The 27,099-nt window shown below is 46.6% G+C and overlaps 1 protein-coding gene and 1 long non-coding RNA gene across 3 annotated transcripts in view; both read right to left on the bottom strand.

Annotated features, from left to right (window-relative positions):
• Positions 1–1,080: 1,080 nt before the first annotated feature.
• LOC128139246 (uncharacterized) lies at positions 1,081–6,112 on the bottom strand. The gene is made up of 2 exons (XR_008234289.1): positions 1,529–6,112; positions 1,081–1,447 (listed from the first exon to the last, which is right to left on the bottom strand). It is a non-coding gene; the product is annotated as an uncharacterized LOC128139246 (long non-coding RNA).
• A 4,321-nt stretch (positions 6,113–10,433) lies between these two features.
• Positions 10,434–27,099, bottom strand: part of FOXO3 (forkhead box O3) — a 95,470-nt gene continuing 78,804 nt past the window's right edge. The window contains exon 3 of one of the 2 annotated variants that reach the window (XM_052781363.1): positions 10,434–14,639. The gene's annotated coding sequence lies outside the window, so the exon portion shown is untranslated. Of the gene's footprint in view, positions 14,640–25,585; positions 26,925–27,099 lie in introns of those variants that run through there. The other variant, XM_052781365.1, reaches the window with a different exon arrangement.

The raw sequence follows: 27,099 nt of genomic DNA on the forward strand, positions 1-27,099 counted from the left end.
GATAAGAACGGTTTAATAGAACAGAAAAGAAGAAACTAATAATGATAATGATAACACTAATAAAATGACAACAGCAATAATGAAAGGATTGGAATGTACAAATGATACGCAGTGCAATTGCTCACCACCCGCCGACCGACACCCAGCCAGTCCCCCGAGCGGCGAATCCCTGCCCCCCACTTCCCCGTTTCTGTACTGGATGGGACGTCACATGGTATGGAATACACCGTTGGCCAGTTTGGGTCAGGTGCCCTGGCTGTGTCCTGTGCCAACTTCTTGTGCCCCTCCAGCTTTCTCGCTGGCTGGGCATGAGAAGCTGAAAAATCCTTGACATTAGTCTAAACACTACTGAGCAACAACTGAAAACATCAGTGTTATCAACATTCTTCGCTCTGAACTCAAAACATAGCACTGTACCAGCTACTAGGAAGACAGTTAACTCTATCCCAGCTGAAACCAGGACACCATTTCATTTCTCTATTTCCAACATCATTCTGCAATGCCTGCAGAATTATTACAGATAAGAAAGAATCATTCCACGGTTAAATGAAAGTACATATGGTTTTTCTAGGAAAGGAGGAAAAAGCAGGTATTTTCATATTCCCTTTAAGAACTTCTACCAGTGCAGGAATGGGCTTAATTTGGACCAGTGAGCCAGAGCTCAAACACATATCTTACCAAATCAAGTCCCTTCTTTTAGGGTCTAGTTTGCATCAAGTTAAACATGAAAGCAATTTCTTAACATTAAACCTCCCACTTGGTACAACTGCAATTTGAAATGTGTAAATTGCTAAACAAGTTTGTGGGGAGACATTTATTTAGCTATTAATTTAGGTAATCATAGGGTCTCAGTGCCCTTTATGCAAAACTGTTCTGTTTCTTACCATCCATTCACGTTGTCATCATTGGGGCAATTAGCAGTGATAAAGAAAACTGGAAAAGAAAACTTGTTCAAAACTTTTGGCTTGTATATATACAAGACACCGTGTCTGTCACATGAGCATTCAGTCCACAAAAATACACATTTGCTTGTGGTGAGTATCATTTTCCTGGGGAAAAGGAACAAACCTCTTTAGCCAGTCAACTTATTAGGATTTTATTGTTGTTTTCAAGGTGTGATTTAGCCGTGACTGGGGAGCAGGCTCTTAAGGAGCCGCACACACATCACGGATTACACAACGCACATAAAGCACGATAGTGTCATTACCACACCTCTGTTTTTTTAAATATACTTCCTTCTGCTTTTAGGTTGGGTCCAGTTATTCATGGGGAGCACCTGGCTCTGTACAAGGAAGCGGTGAATCCCTTTCCTTCTCCAAAGCACGCAGCCAGCAAGGAAGGCCAAGTTTTACTCAGGGATTTCCCACCAAATCTTCAGATCAGATCTCTTATTTTCTCAGTAAAATGCAGTGCATCTTTTTTGCACGTTCAACTGTGGAGGAAAGGCCTTGATCAAACCAGTGAAGCTAAACCACCTCCCTGAATACTGATAAGACACAGCAGCATAAAAATCAAAATTTAAATGTACCATGGAGCAAGTAATCCCGGTTAATCCCAGCAGCCCCTGACAGTCCCTTATGGTACAGGGCGGGCAGGGACCAGCCACCTCCCGCGGTCACTGGCCATCCCAAGAGCCTGGGGACTTGCCCCGCAGCCAGGTACGGCGCCTCATCATCGAGGGGCACAGTGGATGGGGCGCAGGGTCTGCGGTCCCACAGCGTGCCAGGAGTCCTCAACACCCCACCAGTCCAGCCAGGGGAGAAGCCAGCCGGAGGGAAGCTCAGGGCAGCCCTTTGCACCATGTTTGTTTGCTCTTGTTTTCTTCAGAGACCCTGAGCTGCCCACCCCTCAAAACACCAATACAAGCACAAGGGAGCAGGAAACTCATTTATTGCTGTTTGGAAGAAACTGCTCTAGTTTAACTCATAGGTAAGGGCAGTTGTAGACAAAACGGCAACGACGACAAGGAGAGACCCCTGACAGGCTTTTCTCCAAGTCCATGCTCTGGGCAGGGCAGGCAGATAGGAATTGCAGCACCATAAATCAACTCGCAGCAAAGGGAGAAGAGAAACGGATTGTGAAATGAACTGTAAAATAAACATCTAATGTAAACATTGAACACGCAATGGTTTGTTTTTTCTGTCTGGGAGCCCAAGTCTGGTACAAGTTCCTGGCTGACTATGCCAGGCCCCTGTTGGGGGGGTTACTGCTGGCCCCACAGCAAAGCAAGGAGGCAGCGGCCGCTCTTCTTTGCCGGCAGGAGAGGAGGCCGATCCTGCCATGAGCATCCCTGCTGTCCTCCTGCACAGCCCATCACACGCTGGCTCGAGTGCCTGAGCTTTGCCCACAGTTGCCGGCTCCTCCCAACCCAGTGGGACGCCCTGCCAGCCACCAGTCTTGGTGGCCTGGCAGCAGCGATGGGGACACCCCAAATGGCTTCAGGCTGTGTCTTTCTCCAGGGCCTGGGTTTTCTGATAAGCAAGTTCTCACCCAAAGTTGCGTCTCCCTGCCGTGCCTCCTGTGTCTCTGCCCATGCCAGCCCTGCTGCTCACGGTCAGTGGGGCTTTGCTGCTTACATCTTCTCCTGGTCCAGCCGGTCCTCCCTGCTGGAATGGCCAACACATGCCCTCGGTGGGGGAAGCTGGCCACCTCTGAAACAAACCTGACCCGCTGCAGGAATATCTGCCTTTTCACCTGCATTTATACTTCTGGTCCTTCAGATTTGCAGGTACCCACCCATGAGAGGGGTCAACAGATGCTGGAGCATGTGGTGTCCCAAGAGGAGCACTTTCTGCACTGGCTTTCATCAGGAAAAGGAAACCTACGGGGCAGGACATCTTCTCAGAGCTTTGAGTCTCACCAGGAACAGGAGAGAGCAACTTCTGTTTGTAGTGAGACGTGCCTGGAGAGCGAATTAGGACAACATGCAGCTTCTTGGGGGGCAAAGCAAGACGCTAGAGAGCAGAAGGAAACCAAATACCAGACTTTTAGCAGGCGGTTGTGCTACATCAATACCTCTCTGGGGTCCAGGGCACACCCTGGCTCACGCGTCAACACACCAGGACAACATTACTCAATACCTGTTACACTCAAACCGGGAGAAAAGCTAACAATTTGCTACTGTACATAGAGACATGTGCCTCAGGTAGGAAAGGGCAGAAGCCTCTGTGCTTTTTGTTTTGTTTTTAAAGCTGTTTTAACTCTTTAAGGCAAGCCATAGGAGCATGAGGTTAGAAGGCACCTCAGGAGATCATCCTCCTGCTCTGAGGCAGGGCCAAGGAAAATCTAGGCAAACGTTTTGCTCCCCAAAACACCCTTAATGAAGAAAAGTCCACACTTCTAGGAAATCTCTTAATTACCCTCATAGCTAGGAGAACATAACCTACATTTGCTGCACGTGAAATGCAGCTATGTCCTCTCCTTAGTGGGCAGGAAGGCTTTTTTTTTAGTAATCTTCTATGTAAAGGGCAGTCTGTGTCCCCTCTCAACCTGTTCTAACAAATAAAATCAGCCTTCTCCCATAGGTCCCCATTCTCACTGGCTCTGCTCAGTCTTGTTGCTCTTCTCCCGGCCGGCTCCAGCATCCAGGACTGCCCCCGTGCCACAACCCCACGGCAGGAGCTCAGACAGTTTCTAGCTCATTACTACCCACAGCACCTTTTTTCCAGTGCTGCTGCTCGTGCCCCACTTGGCGTACGCATAGCTGATCTCTCCTTCCTCAGCATGGTGCCATGCACCTTTGTCTACTGAATTTCATCTGGCTGCTCTTCCCTCCCAGTTCCTCGTGGCAACACGTGGTGGCACTCCTCGTTCTGCACGAGGACCTTCCTGAGGGTGTGGGGCAGGTGTCCTCCAGCTGCTGGGCTGGCTGACGCACCAGCGGTCAGAGGCTGCTGCCAATTTTGGGGTTTCCAGGGCCCCACGGCCATGGGCATCCAGCCAAGGCTGGGTGCGGCAGGCGGCATGGAGACCAGGGGGACAAGTGTGGCACGAGATTAGGCTCACAGGAGGAGGATGGGACAGGTGGGAGGGCAGATAGTGTGGAGGTCCTGCCTTGGAAACGTGCATGCGAGAGCTGATAGTTGTTGAAGCGTCTCAGTGGAAAACCAGCTTCTAGCTCCAAATTCCTCTTCTGTGGCCACCACCTGTGGTTCTGCCAGGAGGAGGGTGGAGGGCCTGAAAACTGACACTCGGCCAAAAAGTCTGTGGGATGCAACAGAGAAATCCCCAGGGGAAAGGGACTTTTAGCTGATCACCATTTCCCAACAGGAGAGTCTGCATCCCCTACCAAATAGGGTGGAGGGGCTGCTGCTGAAGATACTGATTTTAACTTGGGGAAGTTATCCATCTCCCCTACGCAGTTCACACTTTCACCTGTGCCTACAGTTTTATCATACTCTGAGTTTTGTACATTAATTTTGTGTGAAGAAGCCGAGCACATGCAGTACTTACTTTCTCTGGGAGCTGTGCTCTGAGCAAGGCTTAGCACGTGCCCAGGGTGCACGGTGTCACAGGCCAGTGTTTGCTGATGACTGTCCCTGTGCGGGCTACGAGAGTCCCCAGGCTTTGTTTCAGGTACCCTTATCGGCTGTTGCAGTGCCTGTGCTGAGCACAGACGTGTGCAGGGAGATGTAGGGGTCTGCACGCTTTCTCTGGTGCGGCACAGATCCATGCTTGGATACATAAAATTTGGGAGTAAACTGCTTGAAGACAAACAGGGTACTTCAGCAGTCTGGAGTAATTGAGATTTCAGGTAAGAAGGGTCAGAAGAATGAAATTCTGCTCTGTCCATTTCTGAATATATCTCCTTCATTCAGACCCTTATTATTCTCTTATATTCCAGGTGCCAAATTCAACCCACCTGTAACATTTTTAGTACAGCTTTGTCCTGAGACTCCTGGCACACAGGTGATGTCTGAGACAAGGCTAGACCAAAAAGAAATGTGTGTGGGCTTTGTGCGTGTGTACCGATATGTTAGACAAGTCACCTTTAGATGGTCTTTCCTCAACCATGAGCTCATCCAATCTTCCTGTATGATAAATTTGACCTTTAAGTTAGTCTTGAAATGCTGAACATGCATCTAAAGAGGATTGTCAATTACACTGGAAAAGAAACAGATAAGCCTTTTGTTAGCTTATGGATGAGGTGATCAGCATAAAATGTTCAAATTCTGTTAACCTTCAAGAGGAGAAGCTAGCAGTTTCTTGACTCACTGAAAGAGAGAGAAAATCAGAGGTTTTCAATTTTATTTTGCAGATTATGGCCCAGGGAAGTATTACAGGTCACGAGTGCCAGCACTGCGAGAGGGCAGGCACCACGGTCAACTCTAGATGGTTGTTCTAGGCTGCATCTAGGCTGTATGAAGCTACTTCACAATATCCATTTCTCACAGAAAGACTCAGCAGAGCATGAACAAAGAGAGACACTTTTAAAAAGATGAAGGCGTTCATTTTTTTCCCATTCCTTTGGCTGTAGCGGTTTGCTCTGAAGTGGTCTGCTTGTGTCCCTTTGAGCAGCCATACCTGGTAAGAGGTCCACAAACCATTTGTACTTACTCTCAGCTCCACGTTTCCTGACCTTAGCAGACCTTTGAATACAGCCACTAGTTCACATTGGCTGCAAACTTGCTATTCTGCATGAAGCAATGTTCCAGGTTTAGCCTATGTTAGAAAAAGGTGGCTGATGCAGCTAGACCAGCGAACTGTGTCTTCAGACTCAGACGTAGCTTGAAGCAGCAAAAAAAAAAAAAAGAGTGCTTCTTGCCAGCATAGCTGGAATGGAGTGAGTTGTACTGGCAACAAGCTCTTGCCAGATAACTGTGTTACCTGGATTTCTTGCTTGTATAAAAACATCATTAAAAATAATCGTATCCACAACTGACATTACTGACCCCACAAACATTTTAATAACTGGCCTTAGTAAAACAGAGAATGTAAAAAGTCAGAGAATGGGGAAAAAAAAAAAAAAAGATTTCTCTTCAAAGAAAGGCTCTTGGGGATCAAAAGTTAGCAAGACCATCGCTGACAGCAATGGGAAACACTGGTGACTTCAGACATGGATCGAAGAATGATTGAAGTGGTTCAGGTTCCCCCATGGCAACGTATCATTCAAAGGGTAGCATTTTGTCAGGCATTGGAACTGGCTGCCCAGGGAAGTGGTTGAGTCACCATCCCTGGAGGTATTAAAAAAGCACATAGACAAGGCACTTCAGGACATGGTTTAGTGGGCATGGTTGATGGTTGGACTCAATGATCTTAAAGGTCTTTTCCAACTTAAATGAGTCTATGATTCTATGATTTTATTAGGCCCTTTTCAGGTGCCACCTTATTTGCCATTCCTGTACCCTCACATCTCTTAAGATTTTCTCTGCACGCACAGAGAAGCCCACTCAGATGCACGGTCCGTGAGATAGGTAAGGTGGGAGCCAACCACCCACTCCTCACACATCCATTTGTGTGGGAAAACCAAACTGTGAGAGGTTCCCGCTAACAGCAACATCATGTCATTGTCCCTAAGGCCCTTTCTCAAGAAGGGAACAAAGCTTTGGCGAGGTAAGGTGAAGAGATTGTGGAAAAGCAAAGATATTCAGGCAGGAGCTTTAAGAGCTGGAAATGTAGCAACAGAACCCCAGCCAAGTCCCCCAAGACCTAGCAATTCAGGGCATTTCTGCAGACAGCTTGTCACCTTGATGTCCTCTAGTGAAAAACAGAGTGAAATGGGCTCACCCTGAAGTGCAAGTTATGGATGAGATGAGATAGAGAAAGGGAAGAGAGGCTTTGTATTTGTTTTACTCCAGGGTAACTTCCCACATAACCACTCCTACTCTGTGGTAAGCTAGTTAGCGCTGACCCTTTGGAGACAACAATGTAGCCCACCTTACCCGGACTGCAGAGCAAACACAACTCGACTGCAAAGTGAAGACCCCTGGTACCTCCACGCCTGACCTTCCACTGTGCTACCTTCTCCTTCTAGCTGTAGTCTTAGAGGCAGAAGCTTCAGAGCAGACACCTGAAGGTAGCTGCATTCCCTAGGAAGAGACTTTGATATCTCCTAGCTCTGAAAGCAACTATAATTTTATAACTGTGCTGGCACAGTAGAGTTTTGACTTAAATTGTGGCTTTTCCATAGGAGTCTGCTAGGCTGAGTGACAGTGCATAGCAAAAACTTCTGTATAAATGAGAGAGCCTCGCCATAAATTTTGCTTAACAGATGCACATTGAGGTTGATATGCAGTTTGATATTGCAAGTATGACTCTCAAGAGAAGTGTGAATGACAATGAGTTTCATTTAATGAGTAAAAGGACTAAGTGGGGATTTTTTTTTATTTTATGTCTTTTATGAATTGCTTTCTAAGCACTGACTTTTCTCCCGGACATTCATCCATGAACTAGTTAATGGTGTACAAGCCTGGATCGCTTTCATTAAGAGGAGCCTATAGAGATTTAAAATAAAGTGCTGGTGAAGTATGAATTTTCTACCGAAACAACAAATGCAACACGAGAGGCTGCCCAGGCACCAGGCCTGTTGTTCACAGCAGAGGCTTGGAAAAGCTCGACCTCACCCTCCTGGAGGGGAAGGTGTCAGGAGCAGCATCCTCCACCGCTCCCCAGGAAGGACCTCTGAGGTGGCTGTGTCAATGCAGTTTTCTCCATCTTTTGCTTTGGAGGTCAGAGGTAGAGTATACCCGTATTTCTTAATTAGCACTTTCTAACTGATGACGTCCTTTCCCAAGGCGGTTACAAACAGAAGAAGGATCCATTGTCCATGCAGCAGATGAAGCTTCAGGGAGGTCCCACGCGACACGTGAATACCAGAGCAGGGTGCTGGCATCTGCCATGCTTCGCTTCCCCTGATGTCCTCCCCATCTGCCTGCCTTGGCACCTCGCTGCACCCGCCGCGGGCTCTTACAGGGCTTATAGTGGCCCCCAGGGCGTGAAACAGAGCCGAAACCTGACATCCATGTGGTGTCACGCGCCACGGGTGCTGGCAGCAGCCTCAACGCCCATCGGGGTGTGCAGAGCAGGGCAGCGTGCACAGCCGGTCGGCACCGCTGCATCGCTGACCCCCCGGGAAAGGCAGCGCTTGGGAATTGCCTTGTGCTTTGAATTTCAGCAAAACCAAAGTTTTAAGGTATCACCTAAAAAGAGTGAAAATTGAGGGGGAGGGGATCTTGATCAGGATCGCATTTGTCTTGGAAGTTGGAAAGACTTTTATGAGATGTCGTATATTTTTGCTGTTTCCCCTCATTTCACCACATCATTCACAGGATATAAGTATCGTTAAACCTGCATGGCATAATGTAACAATAAAAGAATGTTACAACAGTTACCCTCATTTAGGCCAATTGTTCCTACTGAATCAAGACATTTTATCTCATTTTCTAGATTAAATCAGTTCCTTGGTATGTCATCAAAGCATCAAACAATAAAAGCAGGAGACGCTTTGTTCTAATAAGTAAATGTTGTGGCACATGCAAAACTACTGGTGTCATTAGTATGAAAAGAAAATCCAAGTGCAAAAATAAAAAATCCAAACTGAAGTTTCTGCATTTTGTCAGACAATTCCAAAGTTTTCTGAAGATTTAAACAGCAGTAAATAAAAAAAATAGCTTAAATTTTTTTTTGTTCTAATGGAATTTCCTATGTTTTGTGTTTACATGATAAAAGTACCTTCATTTCAAAAAATTCCACAGGCAGGGCCAGTGGGAAAAAAGCTCTGTGGGCTGGGTCGGACAAACAGAGAAGCGATGAGACACTGCTGAAGTCACTGGCAGTGGGATGAATCTGTGCACCAGCGAGAGCGGTATCTACTCCATCTGGCTTGGGCTCTGCTTCACCCAAGAAGTCCTCCTTTTGAACGGGGAGATACCTGTCACAATGACTCCACCAGAAAAAGAAGTAGCCTCCCAGATTTGCTTATCTCAATCTTCTTGAAAGCACCCCTAACTTCCTTGGCAGCAGTAGCCAAACAAGAGCTGTAAAATACTGTTTTGCCTGGTCTGGTCAAACTCGCAACTCAGCATATGCGGTGGGGAGCTCCCAAAATAGCTCTCGGTTGCCTCACCAGTCTCGCCAGCAGCTCGAAAAGCCTTTTGTCTTCTGGGACAACTTGGAGAAGTTTAAAATGTTTGGACTTATTTTGAAAGTACTCTGAAAGATAAGAATGATCTATTCCAAGGTCGGGTAAACTGAAGGTCTCAGCTAAGGCATTGCACAACACAACCAAGTAGGTTCAGCACAAAACTCGCGCAGGATTTGATCAGGTTGTCATCGCTGCTGCTGCCCCTGCTTAAAATCAGGTCAAAGCTGAGGCCCTTCCACCTGGCACCTCGCCGGGCCAAACGCTGTCATCATTTGTCCTAAATACCAGTGGGGCGATGCCAGCGAGGCGGAGGACACGGGTCCTTCCCCGCCAGAGCAACTGTCAGAGGAGCCTTCAGAAAAATCAAGCAAAACTGCTCCATTTCCGAGGAGAAGCTGTAATTGCCGCAGGACAAGAGCGCTCTCTCACTCTGGGAAGGCTAACGCACGCTTCATCCTAGTCAAAGGCTATTTTCTGACTGGATCTTGTAATATTTCAGGCTATCTTTAGTTAGGACAAAGCCTGAATAGCTCTTGCTCTATTGAACAAGGGATATCCCTAAGCTGCTCTTTATACTGCAGTACTTCAGCGCAACGCTCCCATGGGCTTTGCGTGGACGACACAGCAGTCGTCCCCCCCGGGAGTCATGGGAAACCCCTCCCTGCTGCACGAAAAGGCTCCTCTTTCTTGAAAATACCATTTGCTCTTGAAAAATGATTCCAAAAACCCATATACATCTGTGGCTTCCCGTCAGGGTGGGAGAAGTTTTTTTTGTCGACACGTCTCATGTTTCTGAGCACGCTCTCCTGTGCCTTGGCCAGAGCCCTTGGTATAACTTTCTGCTGAGTCAGGCTGCTGGTTTTCTTATCCCAAATCCCAAACGGGTGGTTTCAAGTACTCCAGGCATTTTCAGAGGCAGTTTGAAACCCAGCCAAGCCCACGGCAGCTTGGGGCGGGGGGGTGTACTTTTCTCCTGACCGACTTGCAGTTGGGCTGGTTGTCTCCCAGGACGGGTGAGCTGGGCTGCAGCTGCAGGGTGCAGCTGCCATCCCAGGGGACAACCCTCCCGCCCCCCCAAATAAAGTGAACGTTGTGATTTTTAGCAGCATTAAATGATCCCATTGGGGGTTATCTGACCGCCAAAATTACGCTGGCTTGGCTGAAGGGTTGAAAGGCAGAGGGCCACATAAATAACGCATTTACAGACTCCAGTGGACGCAGGATCAGGCCCCCGCCCCAGCCCCAACCCCCCCACCAGCTGGTTTCACCCACTGCTCGGAAGTCACCCCTTCTCCAGGTCCTGCATTTAGATGTCTGTCCACAACACAACAGAACAGAGCGAAGGCAAATGTGCAATGTAGAGATCCATTATGCTTTATTTACATGCGTCACCATCTCTTTTACAAACTAGATTACAATTTAAAATGGAATACACAAGGCAATATCTACTAACACCAAGTGGAGTAAGCACTGCGTCTCTACTTTGTTTGGAAAGGGGCAGGTTTTGCTCCAAAACAAACTTCCTTCCAACCTCTGTGTAGTAAGGTAGTATATTCCTCCAGGGCAGCATCTTTTTTCTTTTTTTTAAATATAAAATCCTCAGTAAGACTGCAACATGAGAGTGTCTGCTTTCAAATGAAAGTACAAGATAGCCCAAATGAAAAGTATAAACTGTTCAGCTCTTCGGTATGTAAAGACGGCCATGCGCGATAAGGCTGTGGATTTAATATTCTTCCAATTTACATGGCTTGAAACAAAAACAGATAAAACAGTTTTACAGATACTGTATACATATTTTTTCCAATCATGCAACTTTTTTTAAAAAAAAGTTAAACATGTGAAGCCAAATGTACAATCCATTTTTTTCCAACCCATAGTAACGAAATGTATCTGGTCCCCCTTCGCATCTGTTGGCAATTCCTAAGGTATATTGTGTACTAGAAAACACTTACAGGACACCGATTGCCAAGCAATGACATAATTTTAGAGAAAAACATGACCTAAAAGGTAACTTTTTGAAGCGGTGGCACAAAAATTTCTGGAGTTAAGCAGTGGTCAACTACCCGATTATTCTCAAGAGAAAATTGTTTTAAAAAATCATTAAATCAAGCCCCAAACCTGTGACTAGGAACTGCATAAATGTCACCTTTTTAGACCTTTTGTTTAGACCAAGTGTTTAAATGATAACTACGGAATTGTTCTGGACAATCATCTGTTTTACACGGTTTCAGAAGGAAAACTTCTAGGCATAAACATGCTCAAAGACTCAAAGGCCAAATTTTCAAAAGGCAGGTTCCCCAAATTAGCCATTCAAGTCTGTATTTTGACACCTAAATAAGCGGCCCTTTGAATTCAGCGAGATTTATGTAGCACCTCTGGAGAGGAGGGCATTTGCTGGGCACCTCAGGAGGCGTAGAGGGTGGTGACCTTCCCCTGGGCCTGGGGGGACCTGGCACCAATCCTTCCTTCGAGAAGCCACGAGGGCAGAGGAACTCGCCCCCTGAGACGATGCTGGAGCCCCCGACGTCCAGTGCCTGACACCAGGCACCTCCGTTTGAAAATTCTGGCCCCAAAAACGAGCAACAGAAACCAAACCAAACCAAAGAGGTTGGCCAAGTCCACCCCTTTCCAGCGAGTGCTAGGATGTTCTCCAAAGCAGGGGCCCAAGGTGTCCCAACCACGCCAATGGAAATGCTTTCCTTGACTTAACCGAGAGGCAGGTTAAGCCTTTCAGCTGCTAATGCTTTTATTTAAAAAAAAACCAACCAAACTTCTCTGCCATTGACGGTCTGTTTCTAAATCAAGTGTTTCTTCTCCATTTTCTGAACAGAGCAGACCATAGCGTTCTCCCTCATTTCTGCCAGCGGGAGCTAGCTCCGTTGAACTCAGTGGGGCTAGGGTGCCGGAGCAGAGCAGAAGTTGCCCCCATTTGTTTTAAGCTAATGCGCCTTCCCTTGCCTTTCACAAGAACTGCATCCATACCAAGAAAAAAAAAAAACCAAACACCGATGGATTTTGGCCACCTTGGCCATACCGTCAAGTCAGGCCTTACCGGTGCTGTCCGTGACCTGGTCAGTGGTCTTTGGGCAGGCACCCCGGGTCTCACCAGAGGCTCACCCGCGCAGGGGCCAAACGCTGCGCCCCGGCACGGGGAGGCACCGCGTGGGCTCTGCCGGCGGCCGACACCTCGGGCAGGGGGACGAGCCCCGCCGCAGGGCAGCAGCCGCAGAGGAGCCTCGGGGAGAGGAGCACCGGAGGGAAGTCCTTCAGCGTACACTCGCGTTGCGGGGTGTACCGGGAAGCTGAGAGCGAATGCTACACGCTCAGAGGAGGCTGGTGATCAAGCTCTCAAGCAATTTTGGTAAAAGGTGCCTGCAGCTGGACTGCGATAAGCAAAGGGACCTCTAGCCCAGGTGACCACTGCCCCATGCGAGCATCCTGGGTAGCTGGCTGCTGACACAGATGGGGAATGAGCATCGGCTAACTCCGATAAATGTAACAAACTAGTCCCCACGCTGACAAATAGACCATCTCGGTGTAAAAAGAAAAGAGAAGTTTTTTTAAAAGGCAAATGATAAACCCTTGGCTGCTTGGAAGAGTTGATATGCTACAGGGCTACGATAACCACAACTGCACAGTCTACACAGTCCTAACTGCGGGGAGAAACCAAGAGATGCATCTTTACGAGAGAACAGCGTGGGGGCTATGATACAAAAACAAAACTTCCGTCACACTAGGAGCTGTTGTTTCACCAATGTCACCTCAGGGACCTGGAAAGTAAGGAGCGAGGAAGGGCCCACGAATGCTTCTGTGTGTGTGTGTGTGTGTGTGCACATGCATGACTGTGCATGTGCGGTGGCAGTGGGGAGAGGGAGTCACTCCACATTGCATGGGACACGGGTTGGTGGGAACTCATGCACTGAGACTTTGGGTTAAAATGCTAGTTTGTTTTCCTAACATCCATGCATAATGATCCGTTTCTGTACATAATAAAATATATTTATATATTTATATGCATAATGCTTTTATGCAAAGAAAAAAACTTCATATATCGCTTTGGAGAATTATGTATACACTGTCCTATTCAGAACCTCTTCATACCGAGTTCCTATGTACCATTGTTGTCTTCCCCTCTTTTTTTGCATCCCTCCCTCCCCAAAATACTAATAAAAAGTAATCAAACTTTCCAGATTATAGAGAGGACCTATACAGCACCATACCTTTTATTCATTATTATTATTAATTATTATTCATTTTACAAAAGAAAATCTTAGAAGCAAAATATATAAAACTGCCTTGTCTTTCAGTGTCATTTATCCTGTTACAATCTATGCTCCTATGAAAAGCCATTTGTAAGATACTGTCACCTTGCCATTCCCTCTCCTGCTTCTTCTGCCACAACAGGTTATACACAATGAGAAGGAAAAAATAATCGAGGATATGTCCAAAACAAAAAAAAAGGATCACTGATGCAGTAACACACCCTGCAACGACCTGTGCCTCAACTCCTGGCGTGGCCACTGCAAGTCACCTGCCGATGCCCAGCCTCTACGTTTAGCTTTTCTGCGAAGTGACATATTTCCCTTAATTTTTGCTTTTTCAAACACATCTTTACAAGTGGCTATGTTCAACTTGTCTGGCAGCTCCGCTTATAACTCCTCACCAGCTCGCTGCAGCAGTAGGGACAGCCTTGCTACCATAAGGCAGGAGGGGAGCCTGCTCTGGTGGGCAGCAAACGGGCTCCTGCCTCAGTGCACGTGCGGGCAACGGCACCCGCTGTCAGTCCATCCTCACGAGCCAAGAGGCAAACTCGCCGGCTTCCCTTGTTTTGCAATCAACCCTGGTTTGACGCTTATGGAAAACGGGGGTGTACCATTAAATTTAAGGAAAGAGTAAGAAAGAAACAAACAAACCAACCCAACAAACAAACAGACCACACACATCACCTCTCTCTGGAATTCAGCGGGTTGATCGGTGTAACAAAAGCTGTATACTCAGAAAACCCTGACGTCTGAGCAGTGTTGGGTTATGATCATTTCCTGGCACGTGCACAGTACTTCAGATTTCCCAGGGAGAGAAAGCAAAAATGGTCAAAAATCTAAGGAAATCAAACTGGAGGTTGTAGGGGGGAGGGTGGGCAGACAGGGAAAACCTCCAAAAAAGAAAAGCCAACTTAAAACATCCCATAAACCATTAATATATTGAAACACCACATACTCATTGACAAGTAACTACTGTAAAGGCTACACAGTGTGTTCTTAACAGGATGGTGCTGAACATTGTCTCCACAGCAGGTGCTTGGCCATCCCAGAAAAGGAAGATTTTGCATACTTCAGAATTAGTTCAATTCCCCCCCAAAAAAGAGAAAAAAAAAGAGGGAAAAAAAAAAAAAAAGGAGGATCTTCACTCCGGTAAGGGACCTATTAACAGTCTGCTTCGTTAGGAAAATAATGCAGGGTTCACAAAGGTCGTAAGCTGTAAACAGTATCACTGTCCACTTGCTGACAGCAGATTTGGCAAAGGGTTCTCTCTCTACATCTCGTGTCAGTTTGAGGGCCTGGAGAGGAAGAAGAAAAAGAAGACAAGACAGTGAGACTGCTGCATGTAGGGAAAAAAAACACAACAAAAAAGGCAACCAAGCAAACCTCCAAACCCAACAACAGCTTACTCTGACAAGTAATTTTGATTTGTTTGCACCCAGAAACTTCAAACTTACAGCAAGGAATAAGTTGCACTTTGACGCTGCCTGAAAATGTTTCCCCCTTCCCAAGGTTTGAGTGTGCTTCTTTGCTGGCTCCTAAGCAGGAAAGCAAAAACCCTCTCTCCAAAGAAAAACAATGGCCGAGTTGGATTTACAGAAACCCAGTGCATCATCTATTTGTTAAGGGTTATTTCCAGGTGAAGCACAGAAGGATCATCCATCTTTTCTCCATTTTTCATGATCACCCTTTCTCAGCATCACCAAAAGGCTGGACAAATCTTCCATCAGCGTCTGACATCGACCACCACCCTTGAAGGACAGCCAAAGGAGGCTGCTCAAGAGAAGCAGCGAGGAGCCACGAATTTTGGGTTGGACTTTGGAGTTCTCCGTTTTCCTGCTTGTACAACACACTGTCAACAGACAGGGTGCACCCGGCTTTAAAAACAGGGTTAGGGTCCAGCTTATTCTGTAGCCATGAAACTTCTCTGCAGAGGGACAGATGCTGGAAAGATGCCTTGGATGCAGCATGGAGATGACTACAAATGGACATGGTATGTACGTAAAACACTGAAAACAGATGAACATTTCAACTACGGGGGCCACGGGGCCAGGTTTTTAAAGGTACTCTGTGGCTTAAAAATACAGACAGGCACCAAGTAGGGTTTTGGGAAGTATGTACATTTAAACATTCCCATGAAATCCTTTTACAGAAAGCCCACTTGGCAGCCATCCGCATTGCTGGGCATGTAACTTCTGGCTCTGAAATGGCTTCTGAAAGCAGGGCTTAGTCCCCCACACTTCTTACAACCTGTTGAGGATTTTCCCCAAGACGAATGATCGGTGATTTTTCTATACAGTGCAAGAACAAGGGGACACTTGCTGAAACCAAAAAGCCATTTGAGGTGATTACAGGAATGTCTTTACTCTCAGAAGATCCTGGTATCAGGCACCCTCATGAAAAATGGTGGCTTTAGGGGGACTGCTGGATTAATCTGGACGAGCATCTCCTGCAAGGGGCATCACTCAAAGGCCGTCACAAGATGACTCTCCATCACTGCCCCTCTCCTTTCTAAGGTGCCAGGCACTGATCCTATGATAACATTTTATTAAAATGACCTATTCTGATAATGCTAAATGATTGATGGAAATTTAATCATTTTGTCTCATGGTTATTAGAGCAACAGCGTGACAGCTGCTCCCTGTGCCGTTAGGGGAGAACTTCATTCAGCACAGCTTAGGGAGCAGACAGATTGTGCATTTCACCCAAACAAAATTTGGCTTTAGCCTTAATTATGTGGAGGGGTCTGGGGTAGACTGTTTTATGAATAAAGGGATTTCCGACTGGATCAACATATTGATTTCCTCATTTTCAAAGGGCAAATTAACGCTAGCCGTTCGTTAATGTGACTGCCTGATAAGGACTCCATTTGGTGAGTGTGTCCTGATGGCCATAACAAGGTCAGCAGAAGATACCCAGACAGGCCTGGGAGCCCCCAGTAAAACCTGGCTAGTGGCTTGTATGCAGCTCAAACGAGTGCATGCCCTTTTCTCTACTTCTCCTTAAAGCCTTAGCACCAGGGGGGGCTGGAAATGGGTGAATTCCCAAAGCACAACCTCATCTGAGGGCAAGGCTTGGGTCCCACGTCCCGCAGCCCAGCCATCCAGCTCACTCTCATGCAGCTGCCAGTTATGCTGAGCATAGGCTTAACTTCAGCATGTGTGAGAAGTCTTGCTGACTTTGAATGGAGCTATTAATTAAAAGTAAACAAGTATAGAACTCCTGACGAAGTACCAGAGTATTTTAACGTTTAAATTAAAAATGTATGTAAAATATTATACTATGAAACAAAGTGGTAAGAGAAAAAACTGGAGGATGGATGATGACGAGCATCATTTGTGGTAGTGGCACTGCCCGACATTTTTTCGTGAGGACACCTGTCCTTCAGACAGTTTCAATGTTTAGGAGACAGACGCAATGGTGAGGTGAAATCTGCTCATAGCAGAACCAAACCACGCTCCATTTTCACAGCTGTTTACATGGACTTTGCAAATGGATTAAAAAATGAAAAGAAGTAGATCAAAGTCTTAACCTGCCTGCCTTCAAATTACCCCATTAAAGTTTGTAATAGAACCACACATTCTCGCTTTCTGTCTCACCACAAAAAGCCTCTGTTAGCCCTGAGTTAGCAGCCTGCTGCTTCACAGCAATGAAAACTGTACCAGGTGGGGAAGCAAGCACTCCAGTTACATCTCCATTTATCAGTGGTCCTGAACCACAACTCCCCAGTGTTCCTCTCTCCCTGCCCCCAAATCCAAATATCTCCAGCTGCATCCTGAGCCAACACAAGGTCTTCTCCCATTCCCAATGGCTGTGGGAAAAGCTTGTCCTCTGGAGTGTCACCCTGAATTTGCAGAGGCAGACGGAGTTTCTCCTCTGGTGAGCCAGGACCATGCTGTCCTCTAAGGGCAACATGCAGCTCTCCAGGTAAAATACTCCAGTCACCCCTTTATCCTTTTTCCTGGCCTTTACTTTTTGGGACCTGTTTTGGGGGATAAGAGCAGCAGAAATATGAGCACAGGGAGTGATGAAAAAACATATGGAACAGAGGTCAAGGAGGCATACAAGAAAGGTGCAGTCTAGCAGGGCTAATGGGTTAGAGCAGTGTTCACTAACTTGCCACAGCAAAGGCATAGAGCCCCCTCTTATGTGTGGCATGGTTTCTTGTTTCTTAGGCTGGGGGGAACTTCCAAAAAGGGCACTACTAGAAAACATCACCTGGCTGTACTCCTTAAGCCACTCCCTGGAAAATTCAGTTCTCCCTTGAAAAGCTCCTCTGTCAAACCTGAAGCCCATTTTCAATCATCGGGGAGTGGAAAGGAAGGAGGAATTTTAGACTTTCTCCCAAAGTTTCTTAGACTTCTTAAGACTTTCTTCTGAAGAAAGTGATGGCTTTCTTTTGGAGTGCAGTCTTCACAACCACATTGGTACGTGGGCTCTGTCACACACATATGCACACATGCACTGAAAGTAGAGGCAATTCCACCATGGCTGTTTTGACCCCCGGGGTACAGAAGGCTGGAACAAGATACATCTGCTGGACGTTAGAAGAATCCACAGTGCTATATCAAGCTATAACTTATGCAAGCATATACGCATGTGGTTGGTGAAAATAATGACTTTAAAACAGAAACAGAAAAAGCATTAAGCGAGGGGTGAGGACGAACTCCTGCTTTGTCACGTCCCACAGACATTTTGAACCCTACATGCTAAATCTGTTTATCCTATTTGGTGGAAGAGTGTAAACCAAAAAGCAAGTATTTCTGTATTTTCTAATTCTTCAGCTTGCAAGCAATTATGTGGCAGATGAGATGCCCCTTTCTTCTGTCCTTTTCTCTCCCCTCTCATCCTCTACCTGGCTACTGACCAGTTACAAATGCTACCCTTGCTTTACTCTGTGGCTGAGCTGTTGGTTGCGATTTCCCTCCAGCAACAACATTTCCTCCTCACTTCTGTCTCACATCATACCACCACTTAACCGGATGGCTGTCTCCCAAGCCAGCTAGTGCACCATCAGAACAGCTCTGAAGGATCATCTGCCACCTGTTGCTTTCTCCCTTTGATTCCCAATGGTGCCAGTTACACACCACTGGAAATTTCTTCAGAATAGAAAGGTGATGCATCGATGCTCCCCAGAGCGAGGCACAGATAATGTGTGTCGGTGGTAAGTTTATCAGTAAGCTAACATAACAATCAGCACATACAGTTTTCTGTTAAAAAGAAGTTATGTGCTCCTTTACCTAATTATGGTATGAGAAACTGCACTACCAACACACAGCTCCTCTGTATGGCAGCCTATCAAGGACCTCCTGATTTGGCTGGAAGGCTTGTTGAGTGGATCACATCTTGAAAAATATCACCACTTATCTGTAAAACAAGTGTTTTCCCTGGGTACCACTCCGTAACGACTCCCCAGGGACAGGAAATCCCAATAACTACTTTTACTGTCCAGAGACTTGGGATGCAAACGTTTTGAAGGAAACTTGCATCCTTTAGTGACAGATGTGCATTTGTTCTGGTGCCTCAGCCCCTTGATTTGTCATCGCCACCAGCAGTACAGCTTCTACTCCAAAATGGGGGTAAGCTCAAAAAGCAAGACTTGATTACGTGTGGTTACAAGTTAATATTCTGCCTGAGGTTTCACAGCTCAAGACTGAAGAATACACAGTATTTGTTTAGAAACAAGTAAGGAAGATAACTACTGTGGCCAATTCTTCTATAATGACAACATTGCAGCATGAGATTTTTTGTTCAAGCGGAATAAAAATTAGGAATCCCGATGCCATGGCAGGTATGCCACAGTGACACCCTAAAGGCTTAGCTGGACTAGGATGGCTCTGTGCTGAGAGACAACGCTGAGGTCAGGGTGCAAATCCCAAGGGGAGAAAAAAATTGCTGGCAACTTAATGTGCTTTCTTTCCTGAACTTTCAGGCACGTTGCAACTTCACTTTTTCTCTTTTAGTTCTACTCGTAAAAATAGATCTTTCCACCTCAGAATCGGGGGCAGAGAGTGCGGGAGAAGGATGGAAAGAGGAATAACTCCAGCACAGAACTAAGACTTACAGGAGCTAAAAAGTTGCTGTGCTGGTACTTGCTCAGGCACGTAAAGCATGAAAGTGTCTCTTTTCCTTCCGTTACTGCTCTTACACTCCAAGAAACATTGCAAACCATAGCAGACAACCAAGTATTTTGGAAGTAAATGTAACTAAAGACAGCAGATCATTCTATCACCCCGTGTCATCTCCCTGGGATGAAAGGCTTGCCCAGAACTGTAGTGAGGTGCCACGACTATTGATACACGTATTATTCTGATATCCCACTTGTCTCATAGAAATCATAGAAAAGTCCAGGCTGGATGGGACTCGGCATCATCTGGTCAAACCTTCTGTTGAAGGCAGGGCCTCAGGTTAGGTTATTCAGGGCCCTGTCAAGCCAAGTCTGGAATATTTCCAGCAAGGGAGAATCCACCACTTCTCTGGACAGTTCATTTTATCCTCAAAGGTGGGTAAGGTCCCTTCCACCCATTTTACAGATGAAAAGGAGACACCCAGTGAGAAATTGGTCCACCCATGCTCACACACTTAAAAGGAAAAGTAGATCAGGATTTTCCTAATGTATCAGGAGCTGATACTGAACAACCAAATTCACAGGAAATTCTGCACTTGCTTGCAAAGAGAAGCAGGTGCATGCAAACTCCACTACATGCATCACTGTGCACTGTGTTGTTGCCCATACAAGAAGACCATATGCTGACACACTTGTTTTTACACCTACAGGCATGTGAGTGTGCAGTTATGCTGGCTTTCCAGCACCAGCACTGCTGATACCCAACTGCTGTTGAGAACCATTACATCTGGCTGGGTTCAATCCTCTGCCCTGGCCAACAGAGGAGAGCTTAGATACAGGACATCATCTCTCTACAAGGTCTCCAGGCTTCTTACTTGACAAACTTATGGTAAATTTTATCCCCTGCCTTTTGTTCAGGGGCCTGAGGAGTGGGGTAGAAATCCTGCCAGTTATGGGTGACACTGCCATTAATTGAAAGACATCAGCCTGGGTGTTCAACACAGCACCTTTTAGGCAGGATGCTGCTAGACTAGAGGAAGAAGGCCAAAAATGCTTGCAAAATACATCTTCTGTTAGGGGTTAAGTACACCAGCAGGAATAACAGTGCTTTCTTTAGGCATTCAGGAGCACTGGGAAGGAGACCTCTACTGTGGATCAGAAAAGGATGGATAACTACTGCACCTGTGCAAGACCAGAGAAGGACTTTGCTTGCACTTTTGAATCTGAAGAACAAGAGCCACTGTTTAGAGCAAAAGGTACCTGCATGGCTGGAAATATCCTGAATTATGGGTTTATAGTGCTATGGAAATGTGCTAGGTACTCTTTATTCTGAATGTCCTTATAGAGAGTTTCTTTTTCTCTGCCAGGTACCAAGCCTATTTTTAAAACATCCTCCCTGCTATGGAGTCTTCACATTTTCCTCTGCAGCAAGTTGAAAATGACAGGCCAATAGTGCTCACACAGGTCACACAAAAAGATTGCCACCATGTTGATATAAGGCAGGACATCCTCTATGATGACTTACAAGTGGTAGAAAAGACAAGAGAGGGAAGGTCCTTCCTCAAACCCAGATTTTCTCTGCATTTGTTCAAAAACAAATTACCTATGAAAGCCAGGAGAAGCAGGCTGTACAAGGGAAAAACAATGGGCAAGATATTCAGCTCAGCTGTAAAAGTGCATAAACACAAGCCATTCTCCATGGCATCATCTGGGAAAAGTGGCTTTTTTCCTGGAGTAACGGCAGACAACCGCAGCTACACAGTGGCCTCCATTAGCTGAGCTGCGTCTCTGTCCGATTACCGCTCAGCAGATGTTCGCTCTGCCAGACTCCAACAACTGCCACCCTGTGCGGTAATCTGAGTGGAAAAGCTGATTAAATAGCGCCCGTAGAGTGGACCAGAGCTGAGCGTTCCCACCACCCAGCCGCTGGTACCCGATTTAATGGGGTCAGTGTCCCTATGCACCGTGTGGGACTCGATCAGGGACAGCGCTGATGGGAGCATCCTCCAGGAGACTCTCCACCAGTGGCACCAGGAGCCTGGGGGTGTTGTTTGAGCATCCTTCCTTCATCCTCCCTCCCCAGGTCAGGAGAGAAAGGCCAGCTATTTACGTAGGGTACTACTTAAATATGTGCACTCCTGCTGCCTACGCTGTACCCGTGCTCTTTGGCTGTCATCAACACAAGACTTAAACCTCTCTGGCTGTCAGTTCATCACCTTGGCTGAGTGCTGAATTGCTATGAAAAAAGATCTTGACCTTTCCTCAGCTGCATGACGCTATGTTTCTAAAAAGAATCTCTTATTACGCACTTCTTCAAGAAAATACATTTTTGGGGGGTGGGAGCTACTTAAAAGTCTGGCTCAAAAGAAGGAAATTAAAAAGAAAAAACACCTGTAACCATCCCAGCTATCAGGCAACAGCACATCTGGGGACCAATGCTGATCTGCGGCTCTAAACAATCATTGCGGCTCATTCACGAGAAAGACGATTTGTGTAGACTCATTCTGTAATAAAACCTGCGTGCTGCCAATCCAGGGAGGAAAGCACTGGGGAGACCAGTTGATACGGGCTGTTCTAAAAATATCAGTTTGTGCTGTCATCTGGTGAGAGTATGTCATCCTGTAATCTTGGCATCTGCAGGGACAGCAAGTTTCTGCCTAATTATTGCTGCTGAATCACATGACAAAGCATGAGGTACTAAAGAATGTATCTATATAAAACACCAACAGAAGAACACCCAAACCACAAGATCAGACCACTGTCCTGGTTTCAGCTGCTGTACGCTCACAGCACAAGGCTGCGGAGGCAATCCTGTTTTTTACAGATCTTTTTCCTGGGTTAATAAAACCCCAAAACATAAACCCAGATTAAAAAACCACCAAAACCAAAAAGCCCTACTCCCAGAAGGAGCGAGCGATTCATTGCGCGTGTGTGTCAGCTCCTGCTGCCTTCACACAGCAAAAGCCACAGCATCCCTGCAAGCGTGGGACTGGCCCCTGTGTGCAAGGGGCTTCAAGGGGCACTGTGGCCAGCAGGACTGCACGGGGGGCAGCCCCAGCGGGGTTTGCCCGGCTTTTCCCTCTCCCCCTCCCCAGTGGCCAGAAGTGCCGAGTTTGCTCCCGTGCCGCTGGTGCGTGCCTGGGGAGCGAGGAGCCTGGTCGGGGCAGGCCCTCCTTGGAGTTAATGGCATCCCTGTTCCCAGCGAAATACGTTTTCTACATAGATATTTTTGTTCAAAGACTAAACTTGGCATGCGTGATGTTTAGCTAGTCACAAAACCACCTTTCAAAACTTGGGCTGGCTGAAACAACACTTAAATGTTAGAAGCACGCCACCGCCTTAACCACTAACCTGTTAGAAATGGAGCAGAAGAATTTGCTGCTCCTGAATTTCCTTTAGCTTTTTTAAAGGCAGCCAGCCCCATCTTGGCTCCATGTAAGAAACCTGCCAGCCCTACCCCTAGGACCTCATTTTTGAAAATCAGAGAGGAGGAAGTGCAACTACGGTCCTGAGGCTGTCAGCACCCTCAGGCAAGAGGTCCACCGATTCTGTTTCAACGTTTCAGCTTTAATGAGCAGAAAACAAGGTTCCGGTAAAGAATAAAAATGATCTTCCTTGCGGCATATTGTCCAGAGCTCTCTGATTCGAAACTCCATCCAAATGGAGATCTTTTCACTATCTACTTCAACTTTTAGGATGGTGGTGTTGTGAATAGTAAGTCATCCTCAGACCTATGCATTCATCTTTGGTATGAATTTCACCCAGAAACAGGTTGAACACGAATTAACAAATCAGCAAGTAGTCCAAACTGATACGGACTAATGAAATACCAACAGTCATTTTGTTACGTTTCCTAGAATTTTGCTTTATCAGAGATGTTAATCACCAAATTGTGTGAACATTACACGACATTACATGGCATGGCTTGTGCACTCTATGGCTACAGTAAGATGATCTGGGACTTACATGATGCTAGGGCAAAATGAGTGACTTTAACTGATCTGCGAAGTATTTCACCTGTAATTTTCAAACAAGCCAATGTGACTCCAGCACGGCTCTGTTACAGGCATCCTGCTAAATGGCACGTTGAAGTCTCTCTCAGGAGATGCAGCTAGATGAGTTTTTCAGACAGTGAAACCAGCTCAAGAAGTTCCTGCCCTGCTTGCGCTGAGCCATCCTCCAGCCCCTGCCCAAGCCCTGTCAGCATCGCTGCCTGCGCAGTGCCACTGTAAACTGGATCACGAAAACAACCGAGGTGAAAACAACTTCTTGGATGGGTTTTGATGCTGGAGGAAGTGTTTGCCCAAGCGGTAGTTGATCACCAGCTCCTGACCTTCCAAGCAGCAGTAAATGTCCCGAATAGTCTCCCCTGCCACTCTGCTTGGGACTACTCTTTGGTGAATGCCAAGTCCCTTGGGACTTGCTGGCTGAGAAGGACCAGGGAGCAAAGTGCAGAGCTGTGGGAACCCCAGGCAGAAAGAGAACCCACTAATTTAAAAATAAAAGGTATTCTAGAGACAGGTGAGGGAATAGTGACGTCTGTCTTTATTGATAAACAAGCTGAAAAACCAAGGTGATGATTATCTGAGTGGCAGGAGGGCACATCCAGTGCTCTTGGGAAGCAGGCAGAGACAGAGGAACAGAGGCCCCAGACAGCTTAAGAGGGGAAAATTATGGCTGAGTGAATAAAGCAAGAAAAAAGCATATTGATTTTCTCCTTTCCTTCTTGTAAGAGAAACAACACAAAACAAACCCAAATTCATTTATATGCCTCAATAAGGACCCTCTGAAGGCACGGCCAACCCACGGGCACAGGGCCAGCGCGGTGGGACTGGGCAAGGCTCTCTCCAGGGACCATGCACAGGCTTACGTGAAGCAAACGTGCACAGCCACTAAACCCTCAACAGTGGCATCTCCTGTACAGGTTTTTTACTTCCCCTATGAAGAAACTGTAGTTGATTTTCTTCCAAAGTAAACCCCCTCTATACCTAGAGTACATATAAACTAAATACCTATGTATTTGGCTTCTTTCTTTTCTTCCCGAAAACTGACTCCAACGTTTCTCTTATTTTTCATAGAAAACACAGCACTCACTATTCCCAGGTATGCCAATAATCCATTGTAACTGCTTCTGCCTGCCTGCAAAACACACCTGGCCACACTCATGAAACGGATTTAGCATGAGCAAGTGCCAGGCAGTTCTGCTGAAAGTGTTCCCCAGTCTTCAAGCCTGTAAAGATTCATTATTGGGGTCACGAACACTGCTGAGAGAAGACTTTAATTCAGGGGTCCCTATTGCTACAGCCAAGTGGAGAAGTAACTGAGAAAGCAATTCAGAACAACTGCATCCGATGTCATGCGAGGTGCCCCAACAAAATACGAGATGCTCACAGGGAGGCAAACTCTCAAACAGCACTGCTTAACAGACGAGGAAGGGTGCATGATGAACCAGCTCAGCAGAAATCATCTGCGCTTGCACCTGATACCAGAGGCACCCCGCAGCAGCCGGTCCGCTTGTCAGAGAGAGGGAAAGAGGCTTCCACAGATGACTGGACAGTAATCCGCCGAGGAGAACTGTCTCGTTAATAAATCTGTCCTCTGCAATGAGACTCCGCTCACACAGATGTGTCAGTTCCTCTATTCGGAGGGAGCAGCCTGAAAAAGATCACAGCAGCTACGCTTTCCGTGAACGGCAGAGGCCAGGGCGAAGAGGCATCGGCGAGCACCGGCGAGGCGGTGGCGTGGTGTGCTTCCTCCGCGCTGCCTCGGCACGTCTGCCCACGGGCGGCTTCTACCGACACGCAGCAAACGAAGCTACAAAAGCAGGAGGCTGCCCTGCCTGCCTGTGTCAAGCAAAGTTGTCAACAGCATCTGGTTTTTAGGCCCCATTTGGCAGATTGTACTGTTGGATGTTTCACTGCCATAAAGTTCTTACAGCCTTTTGGTTTTACCTCATGCTACAAGGGTTTTTAAATCCAAACAGCTCATGCACCGGGAAGAAGACAGAACTGGTCAGCAAGCGTGACCTTCTGCAAGTTTTCACTTCCTGGTTCATGAGTCAATTCTTTTTTCTTCCCCGTTTCCCTTCTTAAATTCTCCAGCACCGGAACGGAAGGAAAACCAGAATTCAGCTGTGGCCCTGGCCTTGCCACGCCACCATCTTGTGCAGGGTCTATAGCCCACCTCCGCAGCCCGTCTCCAGGCCCTCCGCTGCAACGCTCTCGCTTTGGGCGAGAAGATGTGAAAGAACCTGAGGAAATCCTCCCACCAACAGAGAAAGGACTGTGCAAACCAGCCGCTCCACCGGAGCGAGGCAGCTTTGCAGAACGACTGAAGGGAGGACTCCTGTGCAGTCTTGTTCTCCCTCGCAGGCAGCAGCCCGCAGCCCACAGCCCACGTCTCCTGCGGTACTCCATACACATAGGAAGACGTTCAGGAGGTTCACCACTACTGCTCACCTACCGCAAAGCTTCCCCTTGAACATCTAACTGTGAAACAGAGAAGGAAAACTCAATTAAAGATGAAAGGGGCAAATTATGCACCGTAAAGTCAAACGACATCAACTCCTCCTTTCCATCCTTCATCTAGAAAATAAGAAAGTTGGAAGTAAGCTGCAAACTGAACGAACACCTCGTTTAACCTCAACACTGGGATACTCCAAGTACTACTCTGAAGTTAATAGAACACTTTCAATAATTTATAGCTAACCTTTTATCCTACTATATTTTGAAATCTACTCCCTTATACTAATAAATAAACAAAGGAGAAAGGGCACTTTGTGTGGCACCTACCCTATGAGTCAGTGAATATGTATGTGTGAGCAGGCAGAGGTATGGGCAGGAGCCTGCAGAATCACAAAAGGATGACAGAAACAATGTTTACAAGTTCAAATGCCCCCAGCTGTGGAAAAGAAGCAATGGATAAAAACCACATCAATCTGGAAAAAATTAATCTGAAGAGGCTAACATTTGAAAAGCACCTATGTCAGAACCCAAACCTACAGATATTCTCTTGGTGGAGTCCAAAAGAAAATGATACTCACCCCAGTCCTGGAGGGGACCAACAATTTTTACATATTTAAAACATTAAACCCAGGATGTTCCTGGGACCAGGATCCCACCTTTGCTATTTAAATATATAATTCCTCCATTTGCTGCATTTTCTTTGCCAAGAAATATAACTAAAAAAAACCCCAAACAACTTCTCTAGCATTGCTGTACCACAGCAGCAGTGCAACTCTAATTCAGTCCAGATCTGTCCCACACACCCGATCCTCAGCGCATGCACTGATCTTGCAAAGACACTCTTCCTCCTCCCCTGCAGTAACATCACTCCACTGACTGCAAAGCTCCTTGCCCTGTCCCTATGTAACACAGCTTGGCTAGATGCGGCATCGGCTGCAGAGAAGAATCCATCTGTTGCGACTTCAAAGAAGACGAGTTGGAGCTCTGTGATTCCTAAAACCCACAAATATTCCACCTTGGTTTGCCTGATTTGTCATTAACGTTTCTCATGCCTAAATTAAGAAGGACACAAAGCATCAGATGCGCGCTGACAGTGTTGCAGCTGAACAGCTTTTATAGCTTAGCCTCGTTTCCCTCCACACCTCCAAATGTTTCTTGGTTGTGCGGGCTGCATACCAACACATGGCAAGCCATCACAAGCCAAATTAATATTATTAGTGTGCACTA

This window comes from Harpia harpyja, chromosome 3 (genome assembly GCF_026419915.1).
Source record: "Harpia harpyja isolate bHarHar1 chromosome 3, bHarHar1 primary haplotype, whole genome shotgun sequence".
Classification (NCBI taxonomy): Eukaryota; Metazoa; Chordata; class Aves; order Accipitriformes; family Accipitridae; genus Harpia; species Harpia harpyja.